Source organism: Nomascus leucogenys, chromosome 2 (genome assembly GCF_006542625.1).
Source record: "Nomascus leucogenys isolate Asia chromosome 2, Asia_NLE_v1, whole genome shotgun sequence".
NCBI classification, from domain to species: domain Eukaryota; kingdom Metazoa; phylum Chordata; class Mammalia; order Primates; family Hylobatidae; genus Nomascus; species Nomascus leucogenys.
Window position 1 is genome coordinate 12885693 of NC_044382.1, and position 17615 is coordinate 12903307.

Here is a 17615-nt window from a genome sequence, read left to right on the forward strand (position 1 = left end):
TTATATTTAACTATTCCTTTTTGTTCTACTTTAGGCAACGAAGATTTAAAAAAAGAGAAGAGAATGAAGCTATTTTTAGACCATCATCAAATGTATATACACTATTATAAATTTGCATGTCTAAGGTATTCATGTCATTAGACAAGAGGCATTAAAATATAAGGTGCATTGATATAAGACCTTGGTATTTTGAATCTAAGGTGATTTATTTTCATAGGGTCTGGATGACATTGTAAATGAATACAAATGGGTGATGGAATGTGCAGTGCAGAAGATTACAACTCTACTGAAAGTTGATGCAATAATCATGTCATTTTAAATGCTCTATTAATTGCAAGATTCAGTTTAAAGAGGAGAAGCTTCACTTACTTGTGAGGTGCTATTCATCTGTCAACAATTTCATACCAGTTTAGCTGCTTCTATTTGACATAAAAGAATTTCTGGATAGTAATATGCCACAGATTCTGTAATGGGATGAACCCAATTCATCCCTTTTACACAAAGGATAGAACCAACTCTAAGACTTCCCGAGAGGGGAAAATGAGAGGAAAAAGGAAAGACCCAAGGCAAAAGAGAAATACAAGAGATCCAATTCACTCTATTTGCTTCAGTTTTCTGTGTCGTTCTCTGATCTTCACTGTAAGAGGAGAGGCTGTCTAGTGTGCAGCCAATTTATTAAATGGGACAAACTTCTTAGGGTGCAAGCAAAAAACAGCTTTAGTTTTTCTCTCACCACTGCGTTCAAATATGCAGCCTTGTCCCCTGCATTAATCAGGGTTCTACAGAGAAACAGAACTGATAGAATGTGCAAATACATGCAGAGATTTATTTTAATGAATTGACTCACGTGATTTTAGAAGCTAGCAGGTCAAAATTTTGCAGGGTGGGTCGGCGAACTGGAGACCCAGAGAAGAGCAATTAGTGCCTAAAGGTCATCAGAATGGAGACCTAGAAGAAAGCCAATGTTGCCATTCAAGTTCAAATGCCATCTACTGCAGAATTCACTCTTGCTAGGGGAAGGTCAGTATTTTTGTTGTATTCAGGCCTTTGACTAATCGGATGAGGGCCCACCCACATTATGGAGGGCAATCTGTATCACTCAAAGTCCACGCTTAAACTAATTTCATCCAAAAACACCCTCACAAAAACACTCAGAATAAAGTTTGATGACCTATCTTGGGACCACAACTCGGCAACACTGGCACATAAAATCAAGCATTGTACTTCCCTTTCCTTTGATTTTCAGCAATGGATAGCTTACACTTATTTTCAGTTCTAGGACATTCTCATGTGTAGACAGTAAAGCAGCCAATCCAAAATTCAATTATACGTTCCTTTAACCTGGATCTGACCAGAGTCTCGAGAACTCACAGAAAGAAAGTGAGATTGTCATGGGGCTGTCCTTTTATTTTCCTACGTTCCCACATTTCTCTAGGAATTACTACCCTTCCATCCCTTACCCACATTCACTATAATCTCATTCACCTCTCAGAAAGTTCTATGTTATCTGGAACCTACATTTAGAGCTAGGTGGTGGGATCCTGCCACCTATCTTCCTCAGCTTTGCAATCTTAGGCTACAATTTGCAATAAAAGCTTTCTTATCATTTCAAATACTGTTATGTACATTACCACAAGTTATACACACAGCTGTACACACACACACACACCAGCCTCCAGAAGGACTACATAGGAGATATACCCCACATTTTCTTTGGAAAAGTAAATGATGCATAAACAGTTTGCAGAAAAAAAGCACTGGTTCTTTGGAAGTGAATCCACGCCATTGGTACTATTTTTGTTTGGCTCCATCCCAATTAAAGCATGGTTTCACACCAGCCAGAAACTATTAAACACTATGTAACTCATAAAGTTTATTTTAATGCAAAGACCCAATCATTCCATCATTTCATATTTCTATCACACATTATCCTATAATGTTACATCACTTCTGCTATATGAAGGCAATGACAAATTAAAAGTACTGACAATGTTATGAATCACGCTATGGATAGTAATCCTGTTGAATAGTCAAATATTTCTGTTTAAAAATTCAAATATTTTACATATCTTAGTGCTTTGCAATGTGTTGCTATAACTTATAGATTCAAAAGTAGATTAGAATATATTCAGGTCAGAGAGTCATGAGCAAAAGACTTCCACTACATTTCCAACTACCCTTTGGTACAGTGTTCCTCCGCTTATGACGTTTACCGCCAGTAGTCCCCTTATGTGGGGAAGGTCTATTTTCTCTAAGATATTCTCCCTGTGTGGACATCCGCATTATTCTTTTACTCTTAAATTTGTTCATATGGCATTTGCTAGGTTTTGTATGAATTCGAAAACAATAAAGAAAAATTAAAAGATCATTTGAATAAAACTTAATTTTTGATAAAAAGGTATTACAATCAGAAAGTAGATGTTAAAACAAAAAGCTACAAAAGGCAAAATGAAATCATTCTTACCCAACATCTTAGGTCTTACCCCCAAAGATGAGCACTTCTAAAGGGAAGCACATGCATTTGTTTAGAATATTGATTCTGAAGCTGATCTTCCTGGATTTGAATCTTATCTGTTTTGCTTATCACCAATACATTTTCTAGAACACATTATTTACCATCTCAGAGCCCCAGTTTCCTCATCTATAAACTGCTGATCAGCATATGAGCCATCACAGAGAATTGTAATGAGGATTAGATGAATTACTATGTGGACGGCACTTAGAACAATGACTAAAATCTACTGAATGCCTATGAAATAAGTCATTATTATATATTCTTATAGTAAAATAACTTTTGTATGTCTTTCTAGAAAAATTATTATGCATAGTACAGGGTAATTTTCCTTGTAAAGGCCACACAAAATTTATACAGATGTTCACCTACTAAATACATTGTTCTGTATTTTGTATTTTTTCATTTAGTAATGTAGTTTGGAAAGCCTTTCATATCAGTACGTGAAAATCTACCTTAATCTTTTTCATAGATGCAAGCATTTTACTGTACACAATTATGAACCCTAATGTGCCAGACAGCCTCTCACTGATATACGTTTAAATTGCTTTCAATTTTCAATATTATGAACCGTGCTTCAGTCAAAATAATTGTACAAATAACTTTGTGTACATTGGGAAATGTTTCTATGAGGTAAATTAATAGCTGTGCAATAGCAGAATCAAAGAATATTTTCACAAATTTCTGTAGATTTTTAAAAAAGTTCTACAAAATTATCATATGTAATCACATTTTTAAAAAAGTTTATGAAAATATATTGCTCATATGTTAAAATTCTACCAAAGGACAAGAAAAATAAACAGAAAACACAACTTACTTTTTGATAGAAAGGTTTATTATTGCACAGATTTAATATCTCCTTACAAAAATTTTTATATTCAATGAATATTCTAATTAAAATACCTCCGAAAATTTGTAGGAAGTAACAATATGATATTAGAATGTGTTTTAACTATTATTTTAAATTGATACAAAATCGCACATATCTATGTGGTATCATATTTCAGTACATCTATACAATGTATAATAATCAAATCAGGGTAACTAGCACATCCATCACCTCGTTTTTTATTTCTTTATGTTGGGAACATTCAAAATCCTCTCTTCTACCTACTTGAAAATATACAATAAATTATTGCTAACTATAATAACCTACAGTGTTATAGAAAACTAGGACTTATTCCTTTCATGTAACTGCAAGTTTGTAGGAATGCATTTCAAGTAAAACAAAAAAAAAAACTAGAATTAGGGTTATTCAAAAATATTTTTAAAAAATAAAAGAAAAAATAGAAAGAAAGAAATGTAAATGGCAGGCAAGAAATGTAAACCTGCCAGGAATTAAAATGCTATGAGAGGCTGTAATATAACCCAAGACAGCAGCTTGGTTACCAGAGGAAAAAAAAATAAAAACAAAAAACAGTAGGGTACCAATTTCACAGTATAGAAATAAAGATATTGGAACTAAATATATGTATGAGTAACTAGCAAACAATAAGCATATCATTTAAATTGATAGTTAGATTTTTTAAAAATTGCTATTGTTTTTTTTTTTTTTTATCTTTTAGTATTTTTTTTTTTTAATTATACTTTAGGGTTTTAGGGTACATGTGCACAATGTGCAGGTTTGTTACATATGTATCCATGTGCCATGTTGATTTCCTGCATCCATTAACTCATCATTTAGCATTAGGTGTATCTCCTAATGCTGTCCCTCCCCCCTCCCCCCACCCCACAACAGTCCCCGGAGTGTGATGTTCAATGGAACAGAACAGAGCCCTCAGAAATGATGCCGCATAGCTACAACTATCTGATCTTTGACAAACCTGACAAAAACAAGAAATGGGGAAAGGATTCCCTATTTAATAAATGGTGCTGGGAAAACTGGCTAGCCATATGTAGAAAGCTGCAACTGGATCCCTTCCTTACACCTTATACAATAATTAATTCAAGATGGATTAAAGACTTATATGTTAGACCTAAAACCATTAAAATCCTACAAGAAAACCTAGGCAATACCATTCAGGACATAGGCGTGGGCAAGGACTTCATGTCTAAAATACCAAAAGCAATGGCAACAAAAGCCAAAATCGACAAATGGGATCTCATTAAACTAAAGAGCTTCTGCACAGCAAAAGAAACTATCATCAGAATGAACAGGCAACCTACAGAATGGGAGAAAATTTTTGCAACCTACTCATCTGACAAAGGGCTAATATCCAGAATCTACAATGAACTCAAACAAATTTACAAGAAAAAAACAAACAACCCCATCAAAAAGTGGGCAGAGGACATGAACAGACACTTCTCAAAAGAAGACATTTATGCAGCCAGAAAACACATGAAGAAATGCTCATCATCACTGGCCATCAGAGAAATGCAAATCAAAACCACAGTGAGATACCATCTCACACCAGTTAGAATGGCCATCATTAAAAATTGCTATTGTTTTAAATGCTAAACATTTGGAATATAATGACTCTGGAATCCTAGGTTCTTAATGCATGAAAATAATCTCAGGCATACCAATTTTAAATATGAAAACAAGAAATCATAAACACCACAGGAAAATATGTCCAGATTTACTTATAAGACTGAAACAGGGAAGGCTATAAAAGGTAGATCTATTTTGCTATACAAAAACCTGTGTAGAATTAAAAACAGAAGTAATCACCTTAAAAAACCAGTAGGTGTAAATGCAAAAGAGATGCAATGAGCTAGTATTTTATTTGAGATTAGAAGAGATTATTGCTTAATCTAAAAATGTGCAATTCTAATTCTGAAATCCTGATCAAGTGAAAGAAATATATTTATGCACGGTGAGGAGCCTAAGGCCACTGTGACAATCTATGCTTCTTGGTCATGTCTTGTCAAAGCAAACTTTTATAATTGGTATAAGATTGCAAGTAGCTAAATTCTAATGCCCCCTCTTCTAGGAACTGACAAACATACAACATTCTTGCTCAATCCATTTAAATTTAGAAATTATCAACCTAACTACCTAACACGTTTCATGTCTGATTGTGACTATTTTCAAAAGTTTGCACTACACTTACTTCACAGACATATGATCTAAACAAATATTATTTGCATTTTATGAGAAAATATAGCTTCATTACAGCAGAACAGCACTATTGTTATGGCTACCAGACTCAAAGAGCATTGGAAAGAAAATGATGGCCGTAAGGACCATCTGCAGATCTAAACACATAAAATGTCTAACCCTTTGTCTGAGAGTTTAGGTCTAAATGTTTTATTTGCTTAAGCATGTGTGTAATTATAAATATCAAACTAGAACAAGCTATTCCTTCTTTGGATCCTATCTGAAGAAAATTTACTAAAGTAAACACAACATATTTTAGAAGAAAAAAATCAACATGCTCTTCTAAAATGAGAGAGGTGAGATCAGAAATAAATGTCTTTTAGATTAAATCTTTAAGCTTTAGCTTTTTTTTTTATTATTTTATATCTACTTTATGAAGACCCTGTAGGAGTCTAAAGCCTGAATCAGCTTTTATGAAATAGTACGTATCAAACTGAGATGCTCTCAGTGGGCAGATCGTTTGAAGCTGGGGCTGCCAGAGGAGACACTGGTAGTTTTAGAAGAGTTTGCATTTTAGAAAACTGTTTTTTCCCGCCTGACCACCAATAAATTGTGAAGTCTTCAAAACTTAACATCTGACAGAGGAAAAGAAAAAGCTGTTGTGTATTTTTGAGGTCTTTCTTTTGTATGTAGGCAGAGGAGGGAGAGGACTGAGTGTATATGGAGGAAAAAACCGAACAATTTATAAAAAAACAAACAAACAAAAAGAATCCTGCTCTCAACCCAAGTATATAAACAAGTCTAAAGAAGGAGGGATACTCTATGGTGGACAAATGAAGGAATTTGCATTTGGGGTTAATTTTGCAAAGTATATTGGTTTATGTGGTTTATGTGTGGCCAATATTCATATTTAGATGATTTTTTAAGGGAAGAAAATAAAAGAAAATCTACAGGCGTATAAGCTTTTTGATGTGCTGCTGGATTCGGTTTGCCAGTGTTTTATTGAGGATTTCTGCATCAATGTTCATCAAGGATATTGGTCTGAAATTCTCTTTTTTGGTTATGTCTCTGCCAGGCTTTGGTATCAGGACGATGCTGGCCTCATAAAATGTGTTAGGGAGGATTCCCTCTTTGCTATCGATTGGAATAGTTTCAGAAGGAATGGTACCAGTTCCTCCTTGTACCTCTGGTAGAATTCGGCTGTGAATCCATCAGGTCCTGGACTGTTTTTGGTTGGTAAGCTATTGATTATTGCCACGATTTCAGAGCCCGTTATTGATCTATTCAGAGATTCAACTTCTTCCTGGTTTAGTCTTGGGAGGGTGTATTTGTCGAGGAATTTATCCATTTCTTCTAGATTTTCTAGTTTATTTGCGTAGAGGTGTTTGTAGTATTCTCTGATGGTAGATTGTATTTCTGTGGGATCGGTGGTGATATCCCCTTTTTCATTTTTTAATTGCGTCTGTTTGATTCTTCTCTCTTTTCTTATTAGTCTTGCTAGCAGTCTATCAATTTTGTTGATCTTTTCGAAAAACCAGCTCCTGGATTCATTAATTTTTTGAAGGGTTTTTTGTGTCTCTATTTCCTTCAGTTCTGCTCTGATTTTAGTTATTTTTAGCCTTCTGATAGCTTTTGAATGTGTTTGCTCTTGCTTTTCTAGTTCTTTTAAATGTGATGTTAGGGTGTTAATTTTGGATCTTTCCTGCTTTCTCTTGTGGGCATTTAGTGCTATAAATTTCCCTCTACACACTGCTTTGAATGTGTCCCAGAGATTCTGGTATGTTGTGTCTTTGTTCTCGTTGGTTTCAAAGAACATCTTTATTTCTGCCTTCATTTCATTATGTACCCAGTAGTCATTCAAGGCTGGTTCAACGTACACAAATCAATAAATATAATCCAGCATATAAACAGAACCAAAGACAAAAACCACATGATTATCTCAATAGATGCAGAAATGGCCTTTCACAAAATTCAACAACCCTTTCATACTAAAAACTCTCAATAAATTAGGTATTGATGGGATGTATCTCAAAATGATAAGAGCTATCTATGACAAACCCACAGCCAATATCACACTGAATGGGCAAAAACTGGAAGCATTCCCTTTGAAAACTGGCACAAGACAGGGATGCCCTCTCTCACCACTCCTATTCAACATAGTGCTGGAAGTTCTGGCCAGGGTAATCAGGCAGCAGAAGGAAATAAAGGGTATTCAATTAGGAAAAGAGGAAGTCAAATTGTCCCTGTTTGCAGATGACATGATTGTATATCTAGAAAACCCCATTGTCTCAGCCCAAAATCTCCTTAAGCTGATTAGCAACTTCAGCAAAGTCTCAGGATATAAAATCAATGTATAAAAATCAAAAGCATTCTTGTACACCAATCACAGACAAACAGAGAGCCAAACCATGAGTGAACTCCCGTTCACAATTGCTTCAAAGAGAATAAAATACCTAGGAATCCAACTTACAAGGGATGTGAAGGACCTCTTCAAGGAGAACTACAAACCACTGCTCAATGAAATAAAAGAGGATACAAACAAATGCAAGAACATTCCATGCTCATGGGTTGGAATAATCAATATTGTGAAAATGGCCATACTGCCCAAGGTAATTTATAGATTCAATGCCATCCCCATCAAGCTACCAATGACTTTCTTCATAGAATTGGAAAAAACTGCTTCAAAGTTCATATGGAACCAAAAAAGAGCCCGCATTGCCAAGTCAATCCTAAACCAAAAGAACAAAGCTGGAGGCATCACGCTACCTGACTTCAAACTATACTACAAGGCTACGGTAACCAAAACAGCACGGTACTAGTACCACACCAGAGACATAGATCAATGGAACAGAACAGTGCCCTCAGAAATAATGCTGCATATCTACAACTATCTGATCTTTGACAAACCTGACAAAAACAAGCAATGGGAAAAGGATTCCCTATTTAATAAATGGTGCTGGGAAAACTGGCTAGCCATATGTAGAAAGCTGAAACTGGATCCCTTCCTTACACCTTATACAATAATTAATTCAAGATGGATTAAAGACTTACATATCAGACCTAAAACCATAAAAACCCTAGAAGAAAGCCTAGGCAATACCATTCAGGACATAGGCGTGGGCAAGGACTTCATGTCTAAAACACCAAAAGCAATGGCAACAAAAGCCAAAATTGACAAATGGGATCTCATTAAACTAAAGAGCTTCTGCACAGCAAAAGAAACTACCATCAGAGTGAACAGGCAACCTACAGAATGGGAGAAAATTTTTGCAACATACTCATCTGACAAAGGGCTAATATCCAGAATATACAATGAACTCAAACAAATTTACAAGAAAAAAACAAACAACCCCATCAAAAAGTGGGTGAAGGACATAAACAGACACTTCTCAAAAGAAGACATTTATGCAGCCAAAAAACACATGCAAAAATGCTCATCATCACTGGCCATCAGAGAAATGCAAATCAAAACCACAGTGAGATACCATCTCATACCAGTTAGAATGGCCATCATTAAAAGTCAGGAAACAACAGGTGCTGGAGAGGATGTGGAGAAATAGGAACACTTTTACACTGTTGGTGGGACTGTAAACTAGTTCAACCATTGTGGAAGTCAGTGTGGTGATTCCTCAGGGATCTAGAACTAGAAATACCATTTGACCCAGCCATCCCATTACTGGGTATATAGCCAAAGGATTATAAATCGTGCTGCTATAAAGACACATGCACATGTATGTTCATTGCGGCACTAATGACAATAGCAAAGAGTTGGAACCAACCCAAATGTCCAACAACAACGATAGACTGGATTAAGAAAATGTGGCACATATACACCATGGAATACTAGGCAGCCATAAAAAATGATGAGTTCATGTCCTTTGTAGGGACATGGATGAAACTGGAAACCATCATTCTCAGTAAACTATCGCAAGGACAAAAAACCAAACACCGCATGTTCTCACTCATAGGTGGGAATTGAACAATGAGAACTCATGGACACAGGAAGGGGAACATCACACTCCGGGGACTGTTGTGGGTTGGGGGGAGGGGGGAGGGACAGCATTAGGAGATATACCTAATGCTAAATGACGAGTTAATGGGTGCAGCAAACCAGCACGGCACATGGATACATATGTAACAAACCTGCACATTGTGCACATGTACCCTAAATCCTAAAGTATAATAATGAAATAAAATAAAATAATAAAAAATAAAAAAAAAGAAAATCTACAGGCAAAGATCACCAAAAGTCTATAGTCTGTACTGTGTCACTTCAGGTGCTCCCAAGGTAGTGGGTAGAAGCCATCAATGGCAATCATACTTCCATTCAGTGAATGCTTATCAAGTGCAAGCATGACTCTCATGTGCCTTGAATGTGTTGAATCCTCACCAAAACCCTGTGTAGTTGACATTTCTAGTAATGCCACCTTACTGTTAAGAAACCAGAGGCACAGAAAAGTTGAGGAACTAGCCGAGGTCACGGTGAATAACTGGTAGAGCCTGAATTCAAAACCAGCTAGGATCTTCCCAAACCTGAGTACGCCTAAAGACCCTCTGTATTGTGCCTGCAACCCCCTAGGGATTCATCTGTTTTTACTACTGGATGTTTGTTCCTTTAAAACTATTTTAACTAGTTTTAAGTAGGGTTAGGTTAATTAGTGTAGACAGACCCCAAAGTTATCTAGTGATCTTTTAACACTTAATGAGATTTCTTTTTTTAAAATTTATTATTATTATATTTGAGACAGAGTCTCGCTCTGTTTTGCCCAGGCTGGAATGCAGCGGTGTGATCTCAGCTCACTGCAATCTCCGCCTCCCTGGTTCAAGCAATTCTCCTGCCTCAGCCTCCCGAGTAGCTGGGATTATAGGTACACACCACCATGCCCGGCTAATTTTTTGTATTTTAGTAGAGACAGGGTTTCACCATGTTGGCCAGACTGGTCTTGAACTCCTGAACTCAGGCAATCCGCCCACCTAGGCCTCCCAAAGTGTCGGGATTACAGGCGTGAGCCACTGCGCCCAGTAATGAGATTTCTTTCAGAATCCTTACCAGTTATATTGTTCAGTATGTCTACAGTTGTATAAATAAAAGGGTTCAATTTCTACTTCCCAAACTTATATTTTACTTTTCAGCTACAATCTAGGAATGTTTAAGTCTGTTCCCTTCTTTTGTGACTTCAATAAGAGAGCACATTTGTGTACCGTTTATAGCTCAGTATTTGCAATACCATCCATTACGGTACACCTATTCCACCTAGCACCGCCACGTACTGTTACACTCTTCTGCTTGGTACGTAATGAAAACATCATCAAATGAGTAAAAACAAAAAGCAAAAGAATGCCAGGCACCTTAAACCACATCCTCTGGTTGGCAGAAACGTGCTTTATTCACTTCTAGGTCGACAAGAGTGCCTAAACCTATAACGGTTTTCTGACTAACTTTTAAAAATAATTAGTCCAGGGGGAATACTCAGGTGCATGGTAGAATGTTGGCTGTGTTTTACAGCACGGTGTTTCACGGTCTAAGTATTACGATTGCTTTAGTGTAGGTGTGTCAAATGACCTTGCTATTTTACATCTTGAACAATACTAGTAGTTTGTGCTTCTTACAGATGAGCTAAATGCTATGCCCTAGAGTATGGGAAATTGTTTGTTGTATGATATTGTTTTATTTGGAATGCATGCTTTCTCTCTTCATATCCTTCCCTTTATTTTTCTTTTCTTTCCACCCTTGAAGCTTCTTTATCTTCCTTTTCTCAGCCCCAACCTAACCCACCAAAAAGACTTCAAAGAGGGAATCTAACCATCAGCTGTCTACGTCTGCCACTTAAGAGCTATGTGACCTTGGGCAAGTTCCTTAACCTCTTGAAGCCTCAGTTTTCTTTGTAAAGTCTGGATAATTTCGTGTTTCTTCAGTCTTGAAATACGTGGTAATTTTTTCCTCTCATTTAATATTACTGGAAGTATGATTCATCTTGGAACTTGCTGGACATTTAGTAGGAACATACTTTTTCATTTGTCTTATGTATCTGTCCATTTTAGCATCAATAACATTACATTTATAAGTGCCATAAAATAAAAAGAAAGCAGCATAGCAGGATAGAGACAGTGTGATAGAGACTATTATTTTAGATAAGGCAATCTGGAAATACCTCCTTATGAAAAGTGACATTTAGGGAGAGCCCCCTCACCCCCCCTCCAAAAAAAAAGCAGAAGCAGAAGGGATCTGGGAAAAGAGGTTTAGACTAGAATTTCTCACCCTCTGTACTCCTGACATTTGAAGACAGGTAACTTCTTGCTGGGTGGGGCTGACCTAGGCATTGTAGGATATTTACCAGCCTTCTCAGCCTCTACGTACTAGATGCTAGTAACATGTTTCTAGTTGTGATGATCAAAAATTTCTGCAGATATTGCCAAATGTATGCAGGCGCCAGTCTAGACAAAAGGAATACTAAATGCAAAGCCCGTGAGGCAATGAGTTTAGCATGTTCAAGAAATGAGGCCAGGGTGGCCAGAGTAGAAGTAGCAAGGAAAAGCAGAGTAAGGAGGTGTGGGTAGAGCCACGTCTGTGCAGTTTTGTGGGCAGCGATACAGGCTGGGATTTATTGTGATTTGAAGAAAAGCAATTGCTGGTTTTGAGCAGAGAGGGACTTAGATTTAGTTTCACTTCCCCTCCCTCCATTTTTTTATCCTTTTCTTCCTCCCTTCCCTCTCACTCCTTTCTATAGATCTTCTCAGCTATCATTATCAAACTGTCTTCTGTCTTACCATCAGTCAATTACACACATCATGAAGTGTTTAATTCACCCAAATCCCAAAGGGATCCATTTTTATCATAACCAAAATTAGTAAGGGCAAGAAAATAATTAGATTTTTGGAGCTGTGTGATGACAGCGACCTCATGATGTTGACACAGGGGTGGAGCATTGCTTAGAGAAAGGTGCAGTTGGGGATAGAGACATGGCGAAACCATTCTTCAGGAAAAGAAAAAGCTCACTAGCAGTTGTAGGAGTGGACAGATTTAGGCAAAGACAATGAGTATTGTTCTTTGTGATATGCAATACTGGCCTCTGAGCTGACTTTTAAAGGAATCATATAGTAAAGATATCTTTCATGGATTTTTTTGATATTTACTTTCCTTCGTTTTGATATACAAAGTAGTAGGCAGATCTCAAGGTAACACGCCTGTACCAGTGTTATCTACCTACCTATCTACCTACCTATTCATTATTTTTCTAGATATGAAGAGCAATGCAAAGATAACTTTATAGATTTTAGCAAGTAAAATACGACCCTACACTATAAGTGTAATAAAAAGGCATTTAACTCTGTATTTCTAATTACTCCAATCTAAATTTATGTTTGAATATAACGTTTAACTGCTGATTAAATTGTCTTTATCTTTATATTATGCTTTTATGTTGAAAATTACTAATTCTTGACCATGACTACATGATAGAATTGTCTGGAAAATTTGAATTTCCCAATATTTTAATATAATTGGTTTCTGCAATGGCCTTGGCATCCAGTTTTGTTTTGTTTTGTTTTGTTTTGTTTTGTTTTGTTTTGTTTGAGATGGAGTCTCGCTCTGTCGCCCAGGCTGGAGTGCAGTGGCGCAATCTCGGCTCACTGCAAGCTCCGCCTCCCAGGTTCACGCCATTCTCCTGCCTCAGCCTCTCCGAGTAGCTGGGACTACAGGCACCCGCCACCACGCCCGGCTAATTTTTTTTTTTGTATTTTTAGTAGAGACGGGGTTTCACCGTGGTCTCGATCTCCTGACCTCGTGATCCACCCGCCTCGGCCTCCCAAAGTGCTGGGATTACAAGTGTGAGCCACCTCGCCCGGCCTTCTTTTTGAAACCTCTCCAGGTGATTATGATATATAGCCAAGGTTAAGAACCACTGGATTAAACCTTGTATCATGGGGTTTCAAATCTTATAAGTGCTCAATAAAAGTTTAGCAAATGAATAAAAATATTTCTTGAAATGCCCAGGAGGAATGCTGACATCTAGCTCACGTTTTTCCAAATTCTCTTTATTAAAAGAGAAAATAATATGAAAACACACTGTAAACCATAAACTTACTAATGTTAGTTCTTCTTTATCTAACATTTTCAATAATGCAGTGAACATAGAAAATGCTTTTAGTTTCAGCAGTATTGAAAAATAAGCCTACATTTAATGACTACACCATACCACTGTGCCAGATCGTATCTACACATGAGGAAAATGGGTTTCATGTGGAAAATTTCTTTCAGAGAAGTAAGATAATGATGATGTAAGATTCTAAACAATTTTCTCACTAGGAAATTTTAGAATAAGGTGTTGGCTGGTCTTCTCTTACAGTAACAGTACTGGATCATTTTAACAGAATGAGTATTTTAATAAGCCTATTGATAGTTCTTAATAATTGAAATGAAGCTTACAATAATGCAACTTAACAACACTATAAACAAGATTTAGAATTGACTATTTGGGGTTGCACACAGTTTTCACAGAAGCAGCACTGAATTCCATACAAACAGGCCAACTATCATTGAAATGCTCAACAGCAGTTGAATGCAAACTGGCCATTTGTTTTCCAGCCAATCTGATTTAGGTGTAATTCATAATAGAGTAATGAGGCTTCTCACTTCGTACCGTTTTCCAAGTCTCTGTTCTTGCTGAAGGACAAAAGTATTTCTAGAAGAATATCCAATATATATTAGCAAATTTGGAGGAAAAAAGCAAGTGGTTGCATATTCCACTTTTACTTTATGAATACATTAAGTAAAAACTATAGTATCTTTATTCCTCTTATATTAATATATATTATATATAATGTGCTATATATTTTATATATTTCCTATTATTTATGTAAGAATATATATTTCTTATTATTTGTATAATATACACATACATAGAAATATATATACACACATATTTCTTATTTACATAATAAATATAAGCGTGTGTATAGATATATACATATATATATAGAGAGAGAAAGATGTTGATATATGAAATAATGATTAACAATATTTACCTCTGGGTCACTGGATTATAGTGAAATCAAGATTTTTACCTGAATTTTTGTTACATGGATGCATTATTTTACAATCAAGATACAATGCACTTATAAAAATAAACATCAAACTCACATACCACATGCTCACAAATAATGCATTCTTTTTCAATACAGTCGTGCATGAGAAGTTCTAATACATTCTTCAAACTGTAGCATTCTATTCTGACAAAATACAAAATGTAAACATACACAACAAAAAAACCAAACAAGTTCGAATGTTCTTAATTTCAGTGGGTTTTTCAAGGAAGGGTTGAGCTGCCATTGCTTTTGTTAAAAGCATTTACTGAAAAAATTTAAAATTAAAAAAATGCTGAGATTAGAAGGAAAGATTCTTCTAGATGTATCTACTTTTAAAAATGGGTTTCTAATGTATTAGGGACAAAAAGATTGTCTTGCTGACAATTACATGTCCTTGCCTTTCCTTCCAAGGAAATAACCACATTGTTAACCTAGAATACCATGTAACACATCATGTTTCTTTTCACTTGGATGGAAAAATATATTTTAATGTGACTGCATATTATCATTTAGCCCTCACTATTTTTTTAACATGTCCTCAGAAAAAGGATTGTGACGATGAATCCTTAAAAAAATGTTCCATCCTTTCAGGCTCTCCAGTTTGACCATAATTTTGGCTATGAAAAGATTAAAAATGTCCATCTGTAATAACATTATTAATGCCATAGAATTTCTACATTACTTTCTCTGCTATTCATGAATCTAGTCAATTGTTTATAGTTTCATCACTACCTTGCCTGATCACCTCTGTTTGTTTTGATATTTGTTCAGTCTCTGCTTCATATATTCATCCACTCATTTGTCTCTTATGGAGTAATTTGTCCGATTAAGGTCTTGTGTTTTGGTTCTATAGAGCATTCTTTTTTTTTTGCTATCATATAATCGACTCTTAGCACATATTAAAGTAATTCTCAAAATATAGTCTCTGTAGCAATCACCAGTTGATTTTGATTCCAGTGATCTGAGGGACTCACTGAGACATTTATATATTTCATGATAATGTTACTTATAATTTCATTAAAGTATTTTGTGGCTCAGCCAAATTATCATTTCCATCATGACAAGAATTGTGTCTTGGATATCTCAGTTTCTTTTTACTGCCTGGCAACATCCTCTACCCCCTGTAGGTGTTCAATAAATATTTGATTCACTGGTAAATTATCTACTTTGTAAACACGCATCAAGAGAATAAAGTTTCTTATTATCCATCAAGAGACTGTGAGTGGGCGAGACCTCCTCTAGAGAAGAGCATTATGAATCTTGTGGCACAATAGGAAGAATGCAGGCCCTTGAGATCAGACAGCAAGCTAGTTACAAGATACTACACAAAGCACCCACATTTCTGGTGCTTCCACATGTGAAACAGGTACCACTACCTGACCTGACTCGGAGCGTGAGGCTGGGTTTTAGGATATTCTGAAGTTTCTTCCTATTCCTGGATATCAGACTCTACAGAATCCTTTTGGTAATAGGAACGCATCAGACTCCGTATGTGCAATTGGCAATTGTGCTTAATCTTTATCCTGCCCTTATGTGGTAGTGGAATATTTTCTCCCTCAAACAGGCAGTGTACCAAAAAAAGCAGTCTAATAAATCTGCAGGCAAGATACCACTGAACTAAAGATAATTTTTTAATGATCTCAATCAAGATAGCTTATCTATGATGCTCACTGAACTTTAATGTAAAACCCGTAATTGAAAGCTGAAGATGTGATGACCGGAGAATATTTCCATCCAGATTAAGCCTGAAGCCAATATGCCCAGGATGATAGTCTGCTAGATTTCATCTTGAACTTCTACCTCAATGGATAATTTGACCACGTCCAGGACAGGCCAGGACGTAAATGGACATAGAATATGCTATATATATTTGTAATATTATATAGCCAGTGTTATTTATTATTATAAATGTTATGAATATTTGGGGCTTATATGTGCCTACACTGGGAATGATGTATATGTATTATCTCTAATCTTCAATAACAAATCTTTTGTAGATATTAAATGCTTTACACTTAAAGAAACAGGCTTAGTGAAATTAAGTACATTACTCAAATTCCTTTAACTTTTCCAATGGCAGAGTTGAAACCAAACCCTTGTTGCTTAGCTCTAATGCTTATTTTGTCTCCCTTTTTCCATGACTGTTTCCTGAATTTGGTGAGACTTTATAGGAAAATAAAGGATTCCTGTATTTATTGCTTTGTACACGTAAATGACCAAACTACTGTATGTTGCAATGTCAATCTGTTACCTGTCTGTAGCACTTTGTTTACAATCAATTTTGCATATTTTACCTTATTTGATTATCACAATATGAAATCTATGGAATAGATATTTTATTTGTAAAACATGAGAAAACTAAGGCTTAGAGAAGCCAAAACATTGGCTTGAAGACAGAGAGCTAGTAAGTAGGAGAGTAATATGGATTTAGTTTTCTACTGCTGTAAATCAGATTACCACATGGGGAGTAGCTTAACTATACCCAATGATTAGCTCACAGTTCTGGACGTCAGAAGTCTGGGCCCAGAGTGACTGGGTTCTATGGTTGGGGGAACACAAGGCTGAAATTGAGGTGTCAGCAAGACTGCATTTTTTTTGCTGGTTCTAAGAAAGAATCTGCCTCACAGTGCTCTTGGCCAAATTCAGTTACATGTGGTTGTAGAAATGAAGTTTAATTTCCTGTGACTGTAGAACCAAGATCCCCATTTTGGCTGTGATCCAGGGGTGTCTCACAGCGCCTGGAGAACAGCTGAATTTCTCGCCATGTGGCCCTGTCTACCTCCAAGCTGGGAACTGAGGACTTCTCCCATCAAATCTCCCTTGTGCTTCCAATTTTTAACTTTCTCTTTCTATTAGACCCAGATTTAAAGGGGTTTATGTGATAACCTTCCTCTCTTAAAATCAACTGTGCCATAAAACATAACCTGATCATGGGAGTAAAATCCATTGTACTTATAATCCTTAGGGCTGTCAGTAGGG